This window comes from Myotis yumanensis, unplaced genomic scaffold (assembly GCF_028538775.1).
Source record: "Myotis yumanensis isolate MYYU_CA2020_CCGP unplaced genomic scaffold, mMyoYum1.0.hap1 SCAF_2, whole genome shotgun sequence".
Lineage (NCBI taxonomy): Eukaryota > Metazoa > Chordata > Mammalia > Chiroptera > Vespertilionidae > Myotis > Myotis yumanensis.
Window position 1 is genome coordinate 216361929 of NW_027223753.1, and position 14469 is coordinate 216376397.

Genomic DNA, 14469 nt, shown 5'->3' on the forward strand with positions numbered 1-14469 from the left:
ACCTCCCACCTCCCACCTCCCACCTCCCACCTCCCACCTCCCACCTCCCACCTCCCACCTCGCACCTCCCACCTCCCAGGGAGGCGGCTTCGCGGCTCCGGGCAGAGCCTCAGGTTTGGGGATATTGCCTCTTGGAGGCCAATGTGGACCAGCTCAGCCCCCGTGTCCAGGGGCTCCGGGTCCGTCGTTGCCCGGCCTGGACAGGTGCCCGTCTTGGTGGCGGGGACGGTGGAGGAGGAAGGATGGGGTGCACTGGAAGAGCCAGTCAGTGACGACAGGGGGAGAGGAGCGGTCCCACCCCCCGTCCTGGGCTGAAGGGACCTCAGAGAACTCCATGTCCCCGTCCCGTGGGCTGGGAACTGCCCAGGAAGTAACCCACCTCCTCCCTGTGCAGGCAAGAGAGTGGACTCATGAGCCCTGGCCGGGGAGCTCAGTGGTTAGAGCACCGTCCTGCTAGGCCACGGTTCCGAGTTCGATCTCCGGTCAAGGCACACACAAGAATCAGCCAGGGAGTGCATAAATAAGTGGAACAACAACCAATGTTTCTCTCTCCTTCCCCTCTCTCTCTAAAAAGAAGTCAATAAATACAATTTAAAAAAGAAGAAAGGGGACTCAGGGCCCTGAGAGGGGTGCGCGGGCGATGGGTCCATGGGAGGTGGCAGTCCTGGGTGGTGCTGGAATCTTTGGGCTGTTTGGGGGCCCCCACCCCATCTTCCCACTTCCTTTCTGTCGCCTCTGGGTTGTAAGCGTCGTTGGGTCCACACTGCGGCCAGAGAGGAAGTGGGAAGGGGTGGGGACGCTGAGCCCAACTGCTTATTTCATTTTTTAAAATACGCTTTTATTGATGTCAGAGAGGAAGGGAAGGGAGAGAGAGAGGGAGAGAGAAACATCAATGATCAGAGAGAAGCACGAATCAGCTGCGTCCTGCACGCCCCCCACTGGGGTTTGAGCCTGTAACCCAGGCATGTGCCCTGAGCGGGAATCGAACCCGTGACCTCCTGGTTCATAGGTCGACACTCAACCACTGAGCCACACTGGCCGGGGACTTCTTTCATTTTTAAATGAAGTTAGGGGTATCCTGGTATGCTGGGCCATGTACATGTACATGTTTATATACATATGTGGGTATATACATACGTGAATATACTGTCCATCCGTCCATCCCGCCGGGAGTGGGGGCTTTTTGTCTGCAAGGGCCCTCACTCGCTGCACATAACTCACTGAACACCAGGTTGTGTAGCTATGGAAAGGCTCCTGGGTTGATGGAGTTTTGAGCCCCCCCTGCGGGTGCCTCGGCAGGGCCTGGGCCAGGCCCAGTGGCTCGGCAGGGACTTTTTTTTTTTAATCTTTTTTTTTTTTAAATATGTTTTATTGATTTTTTACAGAGAGGAAGGGAGAGGGATAGAGAGTTAGAAACATCGATGAGAGAGAAACATCCATCAGCTGCCTCCTGCACACCCCCCACTGGGGATGTGCCCGCAACCAAGGTACATGCCCTTGACTGGAATCGAACCCGGGACCCTTCAGTCCCCAGGCCGACGCTCTATCCACTGAGCCAAACCGGTTAGGGCAGGCTTGGCAGAGACTTGCGGCCCTTCTACGGCCCTCCGGCCGGACGCCCCCGCCCCTGACCAGTCATCTTTCTGACAATATCCCTGGAAGCAGAGTCACCTGCACCCACGGCCGGCTTCCTGGTGCGAGGGGAGGCCCGCGTGACCGGCGTGTTCTCTGGCGCGCCGTCCTGCCTCACCCCTCGCACTTCCCCGAGGTTTCTCGGAGCCGCGCTGTGGACACGGGTTTTCCACCTCCAGCCGCAGCTAAGACGCTTCCTGTCTGGAGGGTCAGTGTTCGATGGAAGTACTTTCCCGACGGCGGAAGTTTTCGTGTGGATTTTATTACCTCGTCTGAGGTCGTGCGCGGAGCTCGGGTGGACGCCTGGGTGGCGTGGTCACCGCCCATCAGGCAGCGCCAGGCCGGCGGGATTGTGTGTTTATTTCTCCGGCACGGCCAGCGGCTCGGTGCCAGCGCAGACCAGGCAGCGTGTGGTGTCACCAGGTTGGTGCCTTTGCCAAACAGATGTGACCCCGCGGTGAGGGCACGGGCGTTACGAAGGGAATTGGTGGCGGACAGGAGGACCGCGGGCCGCGGGCTGGCGTTCACAGCCGTGGGGCTTCCTGGTGCCTCGCCGACTGCGGTTCGCAGGACTCTGCCCACTTGTTTGCGAGGCCACCTAAGTGTCTCCGGTCGGTTGCCAGCGGGTCCCGTTTAAGCGGTGAAACAGGCTCGGCTCGGGCCCGAGCGACCGAGGGCCTGGACTTGGAGACGTTGCCGCCGCCGCGGTGAGCCCCGTCTCCTCCGGAGGGAAGGACGGTGGCGTCGGGTTCGGCAGGTCCCGTCGCCCTCACGGGTGGGTGGGCGGGCAGATCCGTGTTTAGACTCCCAGCCGTTCCAAATATAAAAGCGATCCTGGCGATCACTCAGTTCCAACCTCGGGATGTGCGCACGAGAAAGCTTCTGAGTTTCCATGGCGACGCTCAGGCTCAGCGGGTCTGTGTTTGGAGCCGCAGTGGGGCCGGGAGCGGCTTTTTACTGGGATTCGGGTAATGTGTGTGCGTGGGAACTGCCGGCCCAGTGCGGCTGCGGCTCTGCCGATGCTGGGACACCGGTGACGGCTGGTGTGGTCCCCGCCCACCTGGTTCCCGGGGACCCTCAGCTCAGCCGGCGGCGACGCCTTTTGGTGACGCTGCCTCGGCTCCTGGTCAGGTTGGGTCTGAAGAGCCCTGACCACATCCGGAAGCTTCCGCCGAAGGAAGGCGTTTGCCGCTGAGGACACAACTGAAAGGAATGTTAGGCTGCGGCCGGCGTGGCTCAGTGGTTAAGCCTCGACCTATGAACCAGGAGGTCATGGCTCCATTTCCGGTCAGGACACAGGCCCAGTTGTAGGCTCCATCTCCAGTGGGGGGGCGTGCAGAAGGCAGCTGATCCATGATTCTCTCATCATTGATATTTCTCTCTCTCTCTCTCCCTCTCCCTCTCCCTCTCCCTTCCTCTCTGAAATCACTAAAAACGTATCTTTTTAAAAAAGGAGCGTGAGGAGTCAGCTGCTGTTGGTCTAATGCACGAAACAGCGAGATGAAGGCGAGTCGGTCTTTTGGGAAAAGAATCACCGGGTGGTTGGTTTCTGAGTGACGTCAGCTGCGACAGGGGTGCGGGGGGCCTTCACCCCTGTGACCCCCGTCCCGTGGCGCTTCCTGAGGGGCCCACAGGCACAGCCCTCAGTGAGCGGTGCTGGTGCGGGCGGAGCTCTGCCACAGGGCCCACAGCGTGGCCTGTGCGTGTCCACGTCCACTTTTCATTGTGTGGCTCCGGGGGGATCCATCGCCCCAGGTCTCCCCGACCGCGGGACATTGTTAACCGAAAGTCACCGGTGCCCCCTGCGGGCGCGTGGCTGGGACCGAAACCCTACGTTCTGCGCGTTCATGCTCCTGGTCGCGCGGGTAACTGGCTAGAGTTTTCTTGTCCTGAATTCATGCGGCCTTTGAGAAGCAAAACTAGGGGGAGTGAGTCAGAGCCGCGGTTCCGAAGCCGGGACCTCGTGGGGGTCGGGGGGCCTTCCCTCCCCTCCCGTTCGGTGGTGCCCGGCCCACGCCTGGCACCCTCCCTCTGCTGGGGGGGGGGGGGAGCGGCTGGGGCTCCTGTGTGCCCGCCCTCTGCCCGCTCCCCGGCCTGGGCTGGTGGCGGGCTTCTGCCTGGTTGGTCTCTGGACGTCTGTGGCTGAAGGAACGGCAGGTGTCCATGTGCTCAGCTTGGCCGTCACCCAGTCCCCTCCCATCGGCGGATCTGCAGCCGAGCTGGGCGCAGCCGAGATCCTGTGGCTCAGACCAGCCCCTGGCCCTCGCCCCGGAAGCTGCGATGGGGACCTTTTATTCTCAGGCCTGAGAGCTGCACAGTGCGGCTCCTCCGCCACCCATCTCGGGCTCACCGGTGCCTCCCCGTTAGGCCCAGGGGGTCCTGGGTGAGCGAACCCACTGCCCCTCCCCCGTCCCCCCATTTCCGAGACACGCTGAGCTGCACCCGCCCCAGCGAGATGAACTGGTATCGGAGGAAGCACCCCCGTGCGACAGCCCAGCTGGAAGGGAGACCTCGGGTGACGAGGGCAGACAACGGGACGCTGTCTCCACGGTGAGCCCTCGCCTGCGGCTGGCGGCGGCCCGCCCTTCCTGGAAGTGATGAGGCTCCATAGCCGGCGATGAGCCGCCCTTCCCGCACTCCCTGGAGCGGCTCCAGCGGCTGATCGGGGAGCGGCTGATGCCGCGATAAGCCTGCCTCCGTGCGTCTCCCCGGCCCAGGCTCCTGGCCCTGCAGCCGCTCTGCACCCTCCTCCCGGCCCCTGGCCTGGCTCATCCCACCTCCAGCCCCACAGAAGCCCTGGCGCGGCCTTTGGCTGCACAGACCACGGCTGCTTCGGAGCTGCCGGCCCGGGAGACATGCCTGTCTGTGCTCTCCAGGTCCCGGGCGTCTGCGTGACACGTGAACCCGTACGGGGTTGGGGCGCCTCACCTCGGGTCCCACCGGCAGGCGTAGGCATTCTGGGCGAGACCCCTTCCTCTTGTCGGGGGGCTTTCCTGAACAGGTCGGGATTTTTTTTAGTTTCAATTTATTCTGACATATGTGTGTGAATATATGTGTGTGTATATGAGGAGGGGAGGGGGGAGAGGGATAGAAACATCAGTGATGAGAGAGAATCATGGGTCGCTGCCTCCTGCACGCCCCACACCGGGGATGGAGCCCACAACCCCGGGCCTGTGCCCTGACTGGGGACTGAAGCGTGACCTCCTGGTGCATGGGTCAAGGCTCAACCACTGAGCCACACAGGCCGGGCCATTTGGGGACGTCTCGTGCACCCTTGACTTCTGCCTCTAAGGTCCCCTTGCACCCCAAAGCATGACATCCAAAAAGTTCCCGCACCCTGCTGAGGTGCCCGCAGGACCCAGCCACTTCCCGAGGGAGCGCGGCTCCGTCCACAGCCCTGCAGTCGTGGTGGCGTCCTCCGGTCGCTGGGTCCTTGGTCTCAGTTATGACATCGGTGCCCCGCGCAGGCTCCAGGCCCAGAGGGATGAGCCGCGCCCGCCGCTCCGAGGCCGAGGGTCCGCAGGAGAACGGGTGTCCTGAATGGGTCATGTTTCCACCATTTCTGTTTGTGTTGTTATTGGCTTGAACGTTCCCTTCTCTGAGAATCACTCCGGCCTCTCGCTGACAGGCCTTGAGGAATTGGGACTTTTTAAATGAATGTGGGGCCCGGCCGGCATGGCTCATGGTTGGGCCTTGACCTAGGAACCAGGAGGTCAGGGTTCGGTTCCCGGTCAGGGCACAGGCCCGGGTTGTGGGCTTGATCCCCAGTGTGGGGCGTGCAGGAGGCGGCCGGTCCATGACTCTCTCATCGTTGATGCTTCTCTCCCTCTCCCTCTCCCTTCCTCTCTGAGGTCAGTAGGAAACAACATATCAAATGGATGCTGTGTGTGTGTCTGTAGCCGGGTCTTCGAGGCCAGCCCCTGGCAGGTGGCCGGTGTCCCTGGCTTTCGACCCAGCTGCTGACCTTGGGAATTGATAGCCGTGTTCACCCATCCATTTCACCCTGAATGCTCCGCTACTGCGGCCGTGGCCCAGCCTGTCATTCCGGGAGCTGTTTCCTGCGACTGGCATTTCTCTCGTTTTCTTTAACTCGCCGCCCGCCCGCGGCTTCCCGCACCGTGTGGTCATGTAAAGTTTTATTAACGAAACTCCCCCTGGGAACCCAGGCCCAGCCCGGGAGCTCGAGGGGCGGCTCAGTTAGCGTGTGTCCTCAGGAGGTTAGAGTGTGGGGGCTAAAGCTGCTCCCGGAACCCAGGGGCCAGCGGGCGCTGTTTCAGGGGAAAGTGTGTTTTCCAGGAAAGTGTGTGTTCGCGGCGGCCGCTGCGCGGGGAAGTTCAGTGTGTTAGGCTGTGCGGAGGGTGGTTCGTTGTATGACCTCCGAGTGTGTTATTGTTTATCTGGCTGGTTCATCAGTTTTAAAGCAGAGCCAGTTGCAAGTGTTTTCTGTTCTTCTCCCCTCCACTCTTTTTGTTAAAATATGTTTTGATTTCAGAGAGGAAGGGAGAGGGAGAGGGAGAGGGAGATGGACGCATCAGTGATGAGAGAATCATTGATTGGCTATCTCTTGCACGCCCCCTACTGGGGATGGAGCCTGCCACCCGGGCCTGTGCCCTGACCGGGAATCGAACCCGGGACCCTTCAGGCCGCAGGCTGACGCTCTGTCCACTGAGCCACGCGCCCGGGCTCCACTCTTTTAAAGTAGCTGTTTAGGAGTTAGAGTCCGTTTGCTGCCGGTCTGCCTTCCTGCCCGTCAGGAGGGTGCGTGCGATCGACTGGCGCCCACGTGCTGCGGAGCTGGACGGGCGGGCGCTGTGCCCCATGAAGGGCCACCCGGTTCCCGGGACATGGTGGGACCTGCCGGAACCCCTTCTCCACAGGACCCAGGGGCAGCTCAGGCCTCTGACAGCCCGGGCTCCCCAAGTGCCAGTGCAGGAGGCGGCGGGGGGAGGAGGAGGGAGGAGGAGGAGGGAGGAGGCGGGGTGGTGGGAGGAGTTAGCCTCCCTCCAACTCCCTGGAGGCTGGGCTCCGCCGAAACTGCCTGCGCGGAGCCGCGCTCACTGGGAGCGGGAGGCAGCGGCCGGCTCCTGCAGCGGGAACTTCGGGATGTGAGGCTGGACAGACAGAAGGACAGACGGACCAGCACCAGCACGGGGCCGCCGGGCAGGGTGAGCCTCAGATTCTCCTGCTGGTCCCGCTGGCAAGTCTCTGTGTCAGGAGGTGGCCGTGGACCTGGAGGGCTGGTGGGACTGGGACCGGCTGCCGTGTGGGGACCTGCGCGCCCAGCGCCCTGGGACTGGGACGCTCTGAGGGGCTCAGCGTTCCCCCCCCCCCCCCCCCCGCGCCCCGTCCTTTCTGACTAGACGGGGGCACACGGGTGGGGCGGGGCTGTGGGCCGAGCTGCCCACTGAGATGCCTCCTGTCCAGTCCTCCTGCCCCGCTGCCCTGTGAGCACCACCCTCCCCCCCAGGGAAGCCTGGGGGGTCCACGGGCAACTTCCCTAGATGTCCGGGGCGGGGGATGTCCCGGGGCCGGGGCTCCTGGGGGGCTCCTGGGTCTGTGGGGTCTGGGAGGTCGGGCTGGGAGGTCGGACCTGGGAGGTGCAGGCGGCTGGCTGTGGGGGCTGGTCTGGGACGCTGTTGAAATGCGGTCTCGGTCTCCTGGTGGCTGCTCTGTGGTCTGGTGGATCCCCAAGTCCTCTTCGGGGCGGGGGAGGGAGTTGGGGCGCGGGAGGGAGTTGGGGCGCGGGGTGGGGATCCTGTGACTGACATGCAGGCGGCAAACTCGGCCAGAGGCGCAGTGTCCGCCCCTTCCACCCTCCGCAGGTCTGGCGGCTCCGTCCCTGGGGTCCCAGGGAGGCTGGGGTCGGCCCTCACCTGCCGCGTGTGCGCGCCGGGTGGTGCGGGGCAGTGCGTGTGCGCGGGCGCGTCTGAGCCTGTCTGTGTGTGCATGCGTGTGTGTGCATGCGTGTGTGGGTGTGCCGGTGTGTGTGGTAAGCTAACCCTTTATGAGAGTTTTTAGGACGGGGAACAAAGGTGAAGCAATGGATGCGTTACGTTGTCAGAAAAGCACATTTCCTTTCCGAGGGTGCCTCCCGCTGTGTGTGTTGGGGCCGGTGGGGCCAGCAGGGTGTTGGGGAACCGTGTCCCCGCACACCAGGGAGCAGCCAGGCTTTCCCCCAGTCCCTGCACCGGAACTTCGGGTCGCGGGCAGGGTGGTTTTGCAGTTTGGGGTTTCCACCTCCCGGCTTCCCTTAAGTTAATGACATAGAAGTAGAATGAAGTGACTTTTAAACCAAACCAAACACGTCCCAGGGAGGCGGGGGGTGGGAGGCTGGGGGTGGGGGGTGGGGCGGAAGGAAGGGGTAGTGTGGGGAGGAGGGGGGTGTGTAGCAGGGGGGGCGGGGGGGGGGGGTCCTGCTGTCACAGCTGCCGGAGCAGGTTCCAGCCTCTGTCTTGAAGCCAATTCCTCCACCCAGCCCCACCCTGTCCCCCTCCCACCCAGTCCCTGGCCCCCTCCCCTTCCCTCCCCACCCAGCCCCACCCTGTCCCCCTCCCCTCCCGGCCCACCCCACCCCCACCCTGTCCCCCTCCCACCCAGTCCCTGGCCCCCTCCCCTCCCCTCCCCACCCAGCCCCCAGGAGCTTTAGCACCCGCCCAGCAGGAAGGCCCGCCTCCTGGGGAGCCGCTGTGAGTGACGGGCGGAGCAGGGCGGTGTGTGGAGCAGCACCCCAGCTGGAGGGAGGGATGCTATCATAAAGGGTGGAGACAGCCGCGTGGACAGAGGCACGGGGAGACCTGGCACCCCGAGTCCCGCGTGGCCGCCGGCGGCGTGTCCTGTGCCCAGAGTTTCCTTAGGGCCGGGCCTCGCCGGCTCCCCCGCTTCTTGTTTTTTTAAGTGTCGGCAGGTTCAGCGCATTATAGGGCCCCCGCAGTGACCCTGCTTCTGTTTGTATTGATTTCAGAGAGAGGAAGGGAGAGGGAGAGAGAGAAACATCAGTGATGAGAGGCACGGACCAGCTGCCTCCTGCACGCCCCCCACTGGGGACCGAGCCCACAATCCGGGCCTGTGCCCTGACCGGGAGTCCAACCCTGACCTCCGGGCTCCTAGGTCCACGCTCAGCCCCTGAGCCACCGGCCGGGCTGGATTGTACAGTTGTTGGCATAGAATTGCCCGGGGCAGCCTCTGGCAGTGCTGATGGTCTGTGGACACGCTGCCCTGTCATCCTGGCGCGGCTGGCTCCTGCCTTTCCCTCGTCAGCCTGGCCGATAACGTGTCCGCCGCGCCACCCACTCGGGCTTCTGTTTGTGTTTTAGATGGAGCACAAACAAGCATTGGCTCTTCTCTCCAGTTGACACACATTGTAGAAAGCTCTGCCCCGTGCAGCTCTCGTCAGAGCGGATTTGAGGACTAAGTGGCCGAGCTGTCAGGAGCGAGACAGTCAGCCCCGGCGGGCGGCTCCTCCGTCAGCACCATCCCCATACGGCCGGGCTGCGGGTTCGATCCCCGGGCAGGGCACGTGCAGGAATCAACCAGTGATGCATACATGGGCGCAACAGCAGATCGGCGTTCCTCCCCCTCACCCTCTCTCAGATAATAGGAAGGAAGACATCCTGTGCTGATCTTGAAGCGTGCTTCCTGCTCCCGCTCCTGGGGGCCATGCACAGTGCGTCAGGGGGTCCAGGCGGGCTCTGCGCATTCACCGGGCTCTTTGTGACATTGTCTCGGGAACAGGGAACTAGAATTTACATCAGACTCACTGGCAGTTGGCTGTGAATCGCAGGCGCGGTCGCCCACTCGGAGAGGTGGGTGACTGAGTGCTGATGGCCTGGGAGGAGCGCGTTTCGGTTCCTGCTGCGTGCGTGAGCCTGGCCTTTGAAGGCTCCGGGGAGGGCCTGTGAGTAGGTGGCCGGGCAAGAACAGGAACTTGGAGCCCGAAGGAGCCGGGCCTGGCTCGAGCTGTGTGGCCTCAGGAACGTTGCCCAACCTCCCAGCTTTCATTTCCCTCCTGGGAGACGGAGCTGCTGGAAGCTGCACGGGGAGGGGGGGGAGGGGAGGGGGACAGTGGTTGTGAGATTTCTTCTTTATTCTTCTTATTTTTAAAAAATATATTTTTATTGATTTCAGAGAGGAAGGGAGAGGGAGAGAGAGAGATGGGAACATCAGTGATGAGAGAGAATCATGGACCGGCCGCCTCCTGCTCACCCCCTACTGGGGATCGAGTCCTCAACCCGGGCCTGTGCCCTGATGGGGAGTCGAACCGGGACCTCCTGGTTCATATGTCGACGCTCAACCCCTGAGCCACCGGCCGGGCTGCTGAGAGTCCTGTGAATGTTCCTGTCCAGCTCCTGTCTGGGTTCGGCACAGAGCAGGCGCCCAGTGCATCCCGGCACAGGGGGTATTTCTCCCCCTTCCCTTCCTGCTTCCAGCCTCACAGCTTCTCCTTGTCTTCCCTCCAGAAACGTGGAGGTTATGCAGTGGAGTCACACACACACACACACACACACACACACATTCACACACATGCACACACACTCACATGCACACACACTCACTCACACTGACACACATTCACACACATGCACACAGGCACACACACATTCACACTCACACATTCACACACATGCACACACACTCATACACACACTCACTCGCTAACATACACACACTCATACACACACTCACTAACTCACACCGACACACACACACACACACACACACACTCACACCTTCGCATGCTCGCACGCACTCGCATACTGAGTATTGGGGGGACCGAGGATGGAGGACCGAGGATGGGGGACCGCGGATGGAGGACCGCAGATGGGGGACCGAGGATGGGGGACCGAGGATGGGGGATGGAGGATGGGGGACCGAGGATGGAGGACCGAGGATTGAGGACCGAGGATGGGGGGACCGAGGATGGGGGACCGAGGATGGGGGACCGAGGATGGAGGACCGAGGATTGAGGACCGAGGATGGGGGACTGAGGATGGGGGACTGGGACTGAGGATGGGGGACCGAGGATGGAGGACCGTGGATGGAGGACCGAGGATGGGGGACCGAGGATGGGGGACCGAGGATGGGGACCGAGGATGGGGGACTGAGGATGGAGGACCAAGGACTGCCGCGTTGATGCTGTCCTGCCCTTGTGTTTTCTGGGAGCGTCTGCAGACCTGGGCGTTCCTCAGAACTCGGGCAGGGGGGCTGACGGTGCTGTGGCCAGCCTCACCCGCGAGGGGAGCAGAGAGCCGGGGGTGGGGGTGCTGGTCAGTGTCCCTCACGGAGGGATGCAGCGGGCCCCCCTTCACGTCCTGAGACTTGGAGCAAAATGTCCTTCAACAAAACCAGTTTCCTTGGCCGATGGGTATAGAGGGGAGTCCCTGGACGTCAGTGATGATCCTGCTGCTTGGAACAGCTGTGGGCGGGGCGCTCGCTGGTGGAACTCAGGGAGAAACTGTCACGTCGGGAAAGCTGGGTTTGCTCAGTGGTCGGCTGTGTGAGATCGGGGGTCGTCCCTGTGGAGAGTTCTGACTCCCTCAGGTACAGGAGCCTGGGCGTGGCTGCAGAGTCAGGGCCCGAGGGCTTCCTGGGCCATTTCAACACCAGGCCTGAGTGTCTGCCTCATCGGAGGGGCTTTCCTGTCGTCTCCCGGCCGTTTCCCAGGAGACCGGGTGCCTCTGGGGTCTGAGCTCTGAGCACAGACCGCTGCCTCCAGGGGCAGCTCCTGTGGGCGGGGCCACTGCCCCGAGCCTCCTTCTGGCCCTGCCCTGTGGGTTTAAAAACATTTTTCTTACTGTTGAGCCCGCTGGTGTGGCTCAGCATCGACCTAGAACCAGGAGGTTACAGTTCGATTCCGGTCAGGGCGCATGCGGGCTCCATCCCCCGTGAGGGACATGCAGGAGGCAGCCGATCAGAGATTCTCTCTCTTCATTGATGTTTCTTTCTCTCTCCCCCTCCCTTCCTCTCGCTCTGAAAAATTTCACCAACAGGAGGCCTCCCCTCTTCGCAGAGTGTTAAGTGCACGTGCGTGTTCTCTGCCGTGGGCACAGTCACACCTGCTATGCCCGTTAGGCTTAGGGTCAGGGCCAGGTCAGGGTCAGGGTCAGGGTCAGGGCAGGGCAGGGTGGGCTTCCCCCAGCCCCTGGCATCGCAGCTCGGTGCTCGGTTCCCAGGTTGGGCTGTGTCCGGCCCTGTGGCGGCCCCGGGAGCACGCCCTTCCCTCCAAGGCTGAGGAACACTCCTCCACACGCGTCTGTGAGAGCGTGCGTCGCCCCATCGCCTGTCGTGGGCCCGTGGGTGCTCGCGTCCTGGCCTCGGGCCCCGGGCTGCGGGGGGGCTCAGAGACAGGCTTTCGGGTCCTTGGGGCGCAATGCTCAGTGGGGGTCCTGGGTGCCGGAAGCTGTGTCCTTTGGGTGTCAGGGATCCTGCGTCTCTGGTTCCCACCGGGTGAGGCCGCGCAGGGACCTGTTCCTCCCGTCCATCCGGTGGCTCCTGGGCCTGAAACCGGCCGGGCAGCCTCGCCCGCCGTCCAGGGCGAGGCCTCAGCGTGTCCACACCATGGGTGGTTGTCATGACCTGGCCCTTGTTCAGGGCAGAAATGAATACGTGATAATGCAGCAGGAGCAGCGTGCGGACCTGCTCTGCCCGCCCTTTGACCTGCCACCCGCTGTCACCCCGCAGCTGCAGTGCCCCTTGTTTATATTTTCACTAGAGGCCCGATGGACGAAATTCGTGCAGGAGTAGGCCTTCCTTCCCCCGGCTGTTGGGCACTGGCTTCCCTCTGGCACCCGGGACCCGGGCTTCCCTCACAGCCCCGGCTTCGTCCAGAAGGTCATCGGTCTAATTAGCATATTATGCTTTTATTACTATAGGTTGATCTCAGAGAGGAAGGGAAAGGGAGAAAGAGAGAAACTTCAATGATGAGAGAGAATCATGGTTGGCTGCCTCCTGCACGCCCCCCACTGGGGATCGAGTCTGCACCTGGGCAGGTGCCCCCACCAGGAATGCAACTGTGACCCGGTTCATAGGCCGATGCTCACCCACTGAGCCACGCCGGCCCGGGCAGGGACTCAGAATATTTAAATGAGCAGAAGAGGGACAGTGAGCACTAGCCCCGCCTCCTCCCAGGTGCCCAGGCCCATATCCAGGCCACTCCCTCCAGACCGCCTCCGAGAGCGAGCGGAGCTGGCTTTGAAGGATGTCGGGGAGGTAACCCTTTTCCACATTATTTCCACCCGGCTGGGTTCTCAGGTGCCGGGTGCCGGCAGTTCTTCCTGCTTTCAAAGTCCCTCATGAAATATGCGACGTCCCCGGGGAGCACTGAGGACTAACGTCTAGGAGGCCGGGCAGGCTGGCTCCATGGGGGGGCGCAGCCCACTGAGCCACCGTGTCCCCACCGTCCCCTCCTGTGCACCCCGACAGCCGCCCCCTGAGGTCCCCCCCCTCACTCCGCCGAGGAGGCTCTGGGAGGTCGGAGGGCGCGCCCACCGTGGCGGACATCAGTGGGCGGGAGCCGTCCTGGGAGCCGGGCCGTGCACCGCACGTGCTTCCTGCCCCCCTGGCCTCGGGCCCCACCCGGCCATTCGCGCCCCAGGCAGCGTGTTCGTGTGGCGCAGTTTTCTCGACAGACTGTCTCGGGAGGATGCAGTGGGCGAGGTGAGCTGCCTCTTGTGTGTGAGAAAGTATATATAACGTAACACGCACCATCTTAGATGTTTCTGACCCCACAGTTCAACGGATTAAGTGCATTTATGATGTTACGCAACCGTTGCCACTGTCTATTTCTAGAACTTTTTCATCACCCCGAACAGAAGCTCTGGACTCCTTAAGCAATACCCCCCCCCCCCCCCCCCCCATCTGCCCACGGACCTGCCTGCTGAGGGCGGGCAGGCCTCTCGGGGGGTGTGGGTCGTGGACACTCCTCCTGCGGCGGCTCCTGCCAGTGTCCGGGCCGCGAGAGTCGGAAGTGCGTTCCTCTGACTGGACGGTGTTCCGTGGTCTCCACAGGCCTCGCTGCTACCCGCCCCTCGTGGCGCTTTAAGAAAACCTTCATTGTTGAAGGTGTGACGTAGGTCCTCCTCCCCCGCTCCCCCAACCTCTTCCAGCCGCTCCCCTCCCCCACGCCCCCTCCCCCCCTCCCCCTGCGCTCACCACCCCATTGCATGTGTCCGCGGGGCATGCACTTTTGCTATGAGGTCCTTGGTGGATCTCTTCCCACCCTCCCCTGCCTTCCCACGAGGTTCATGTCAGGGCACCTAGGGGCCCCCAGGCTGTGGGCATCGTGCTGGGGAGCACTGGCCACACAGCCCGACACAGAACAAAGCTGCCCGAGGGACGAGGGGCAACAGACATTTCCCCGGGGAGGAGCCGTCGGTGGCTGAGGCGCACAGGGACAGAGGCTCCCATCATGGTCGCTAGGGAAATGCAGTCACTGCCCAATGAGGGCACCTGTGCCCACCAGAGTAGCCGGAATAATAGCAATAATAATAATAAATAATAACAACAACAGGTGTTGGCTCCTCCCCGGGACACGTGCAGCGCCCTGATGCTCTGGGTTCCAGGCGCCGCGATTCTCACCTGGATCCGGTCGGAGGGAACCACAGTCTGGCTAGTTCTCGGGGCTCCCTGTGCCCCGGCTCGGGGTGAGGCGGAGCCTGGCACTGGTGTTAACAAACATTCAGATGCAGATGCCACTTGGTCCCCCAGGAAGTTCTCCCCTGCTCGTCCCCGGCGGCTGCACCTCACTGTCCGATCACTACGAGCCTTTTCTTGAAATGTTTATACGTATGAATTTAATGTATTTATTGATTTTGGAGAGGAAGGGGGGGGGAGAGAGAGAGA

General features: G+C 62.5%; 1 protein-coding gene across 1 annotated transcript in view; it reads left to right on the forward strand.

Moving 5' to 3' along the window:
- The first annotated feature begins 6661 nt into the window (after nucleotides 1-6661).
- Nucleotides 6662-14469, forward strand: part of TIAM1 (TIAM Rac1 associated GEF 1) — a 112309-nt gene continuing 104501 nt past the window's right edge. Inside the window, 1 exon segment of the mRNA XM_070407291.1 lies at nucleotides 6662-6797. The gene's annotated coding sequence lies outside the window, so the exon portion shown is untranslated.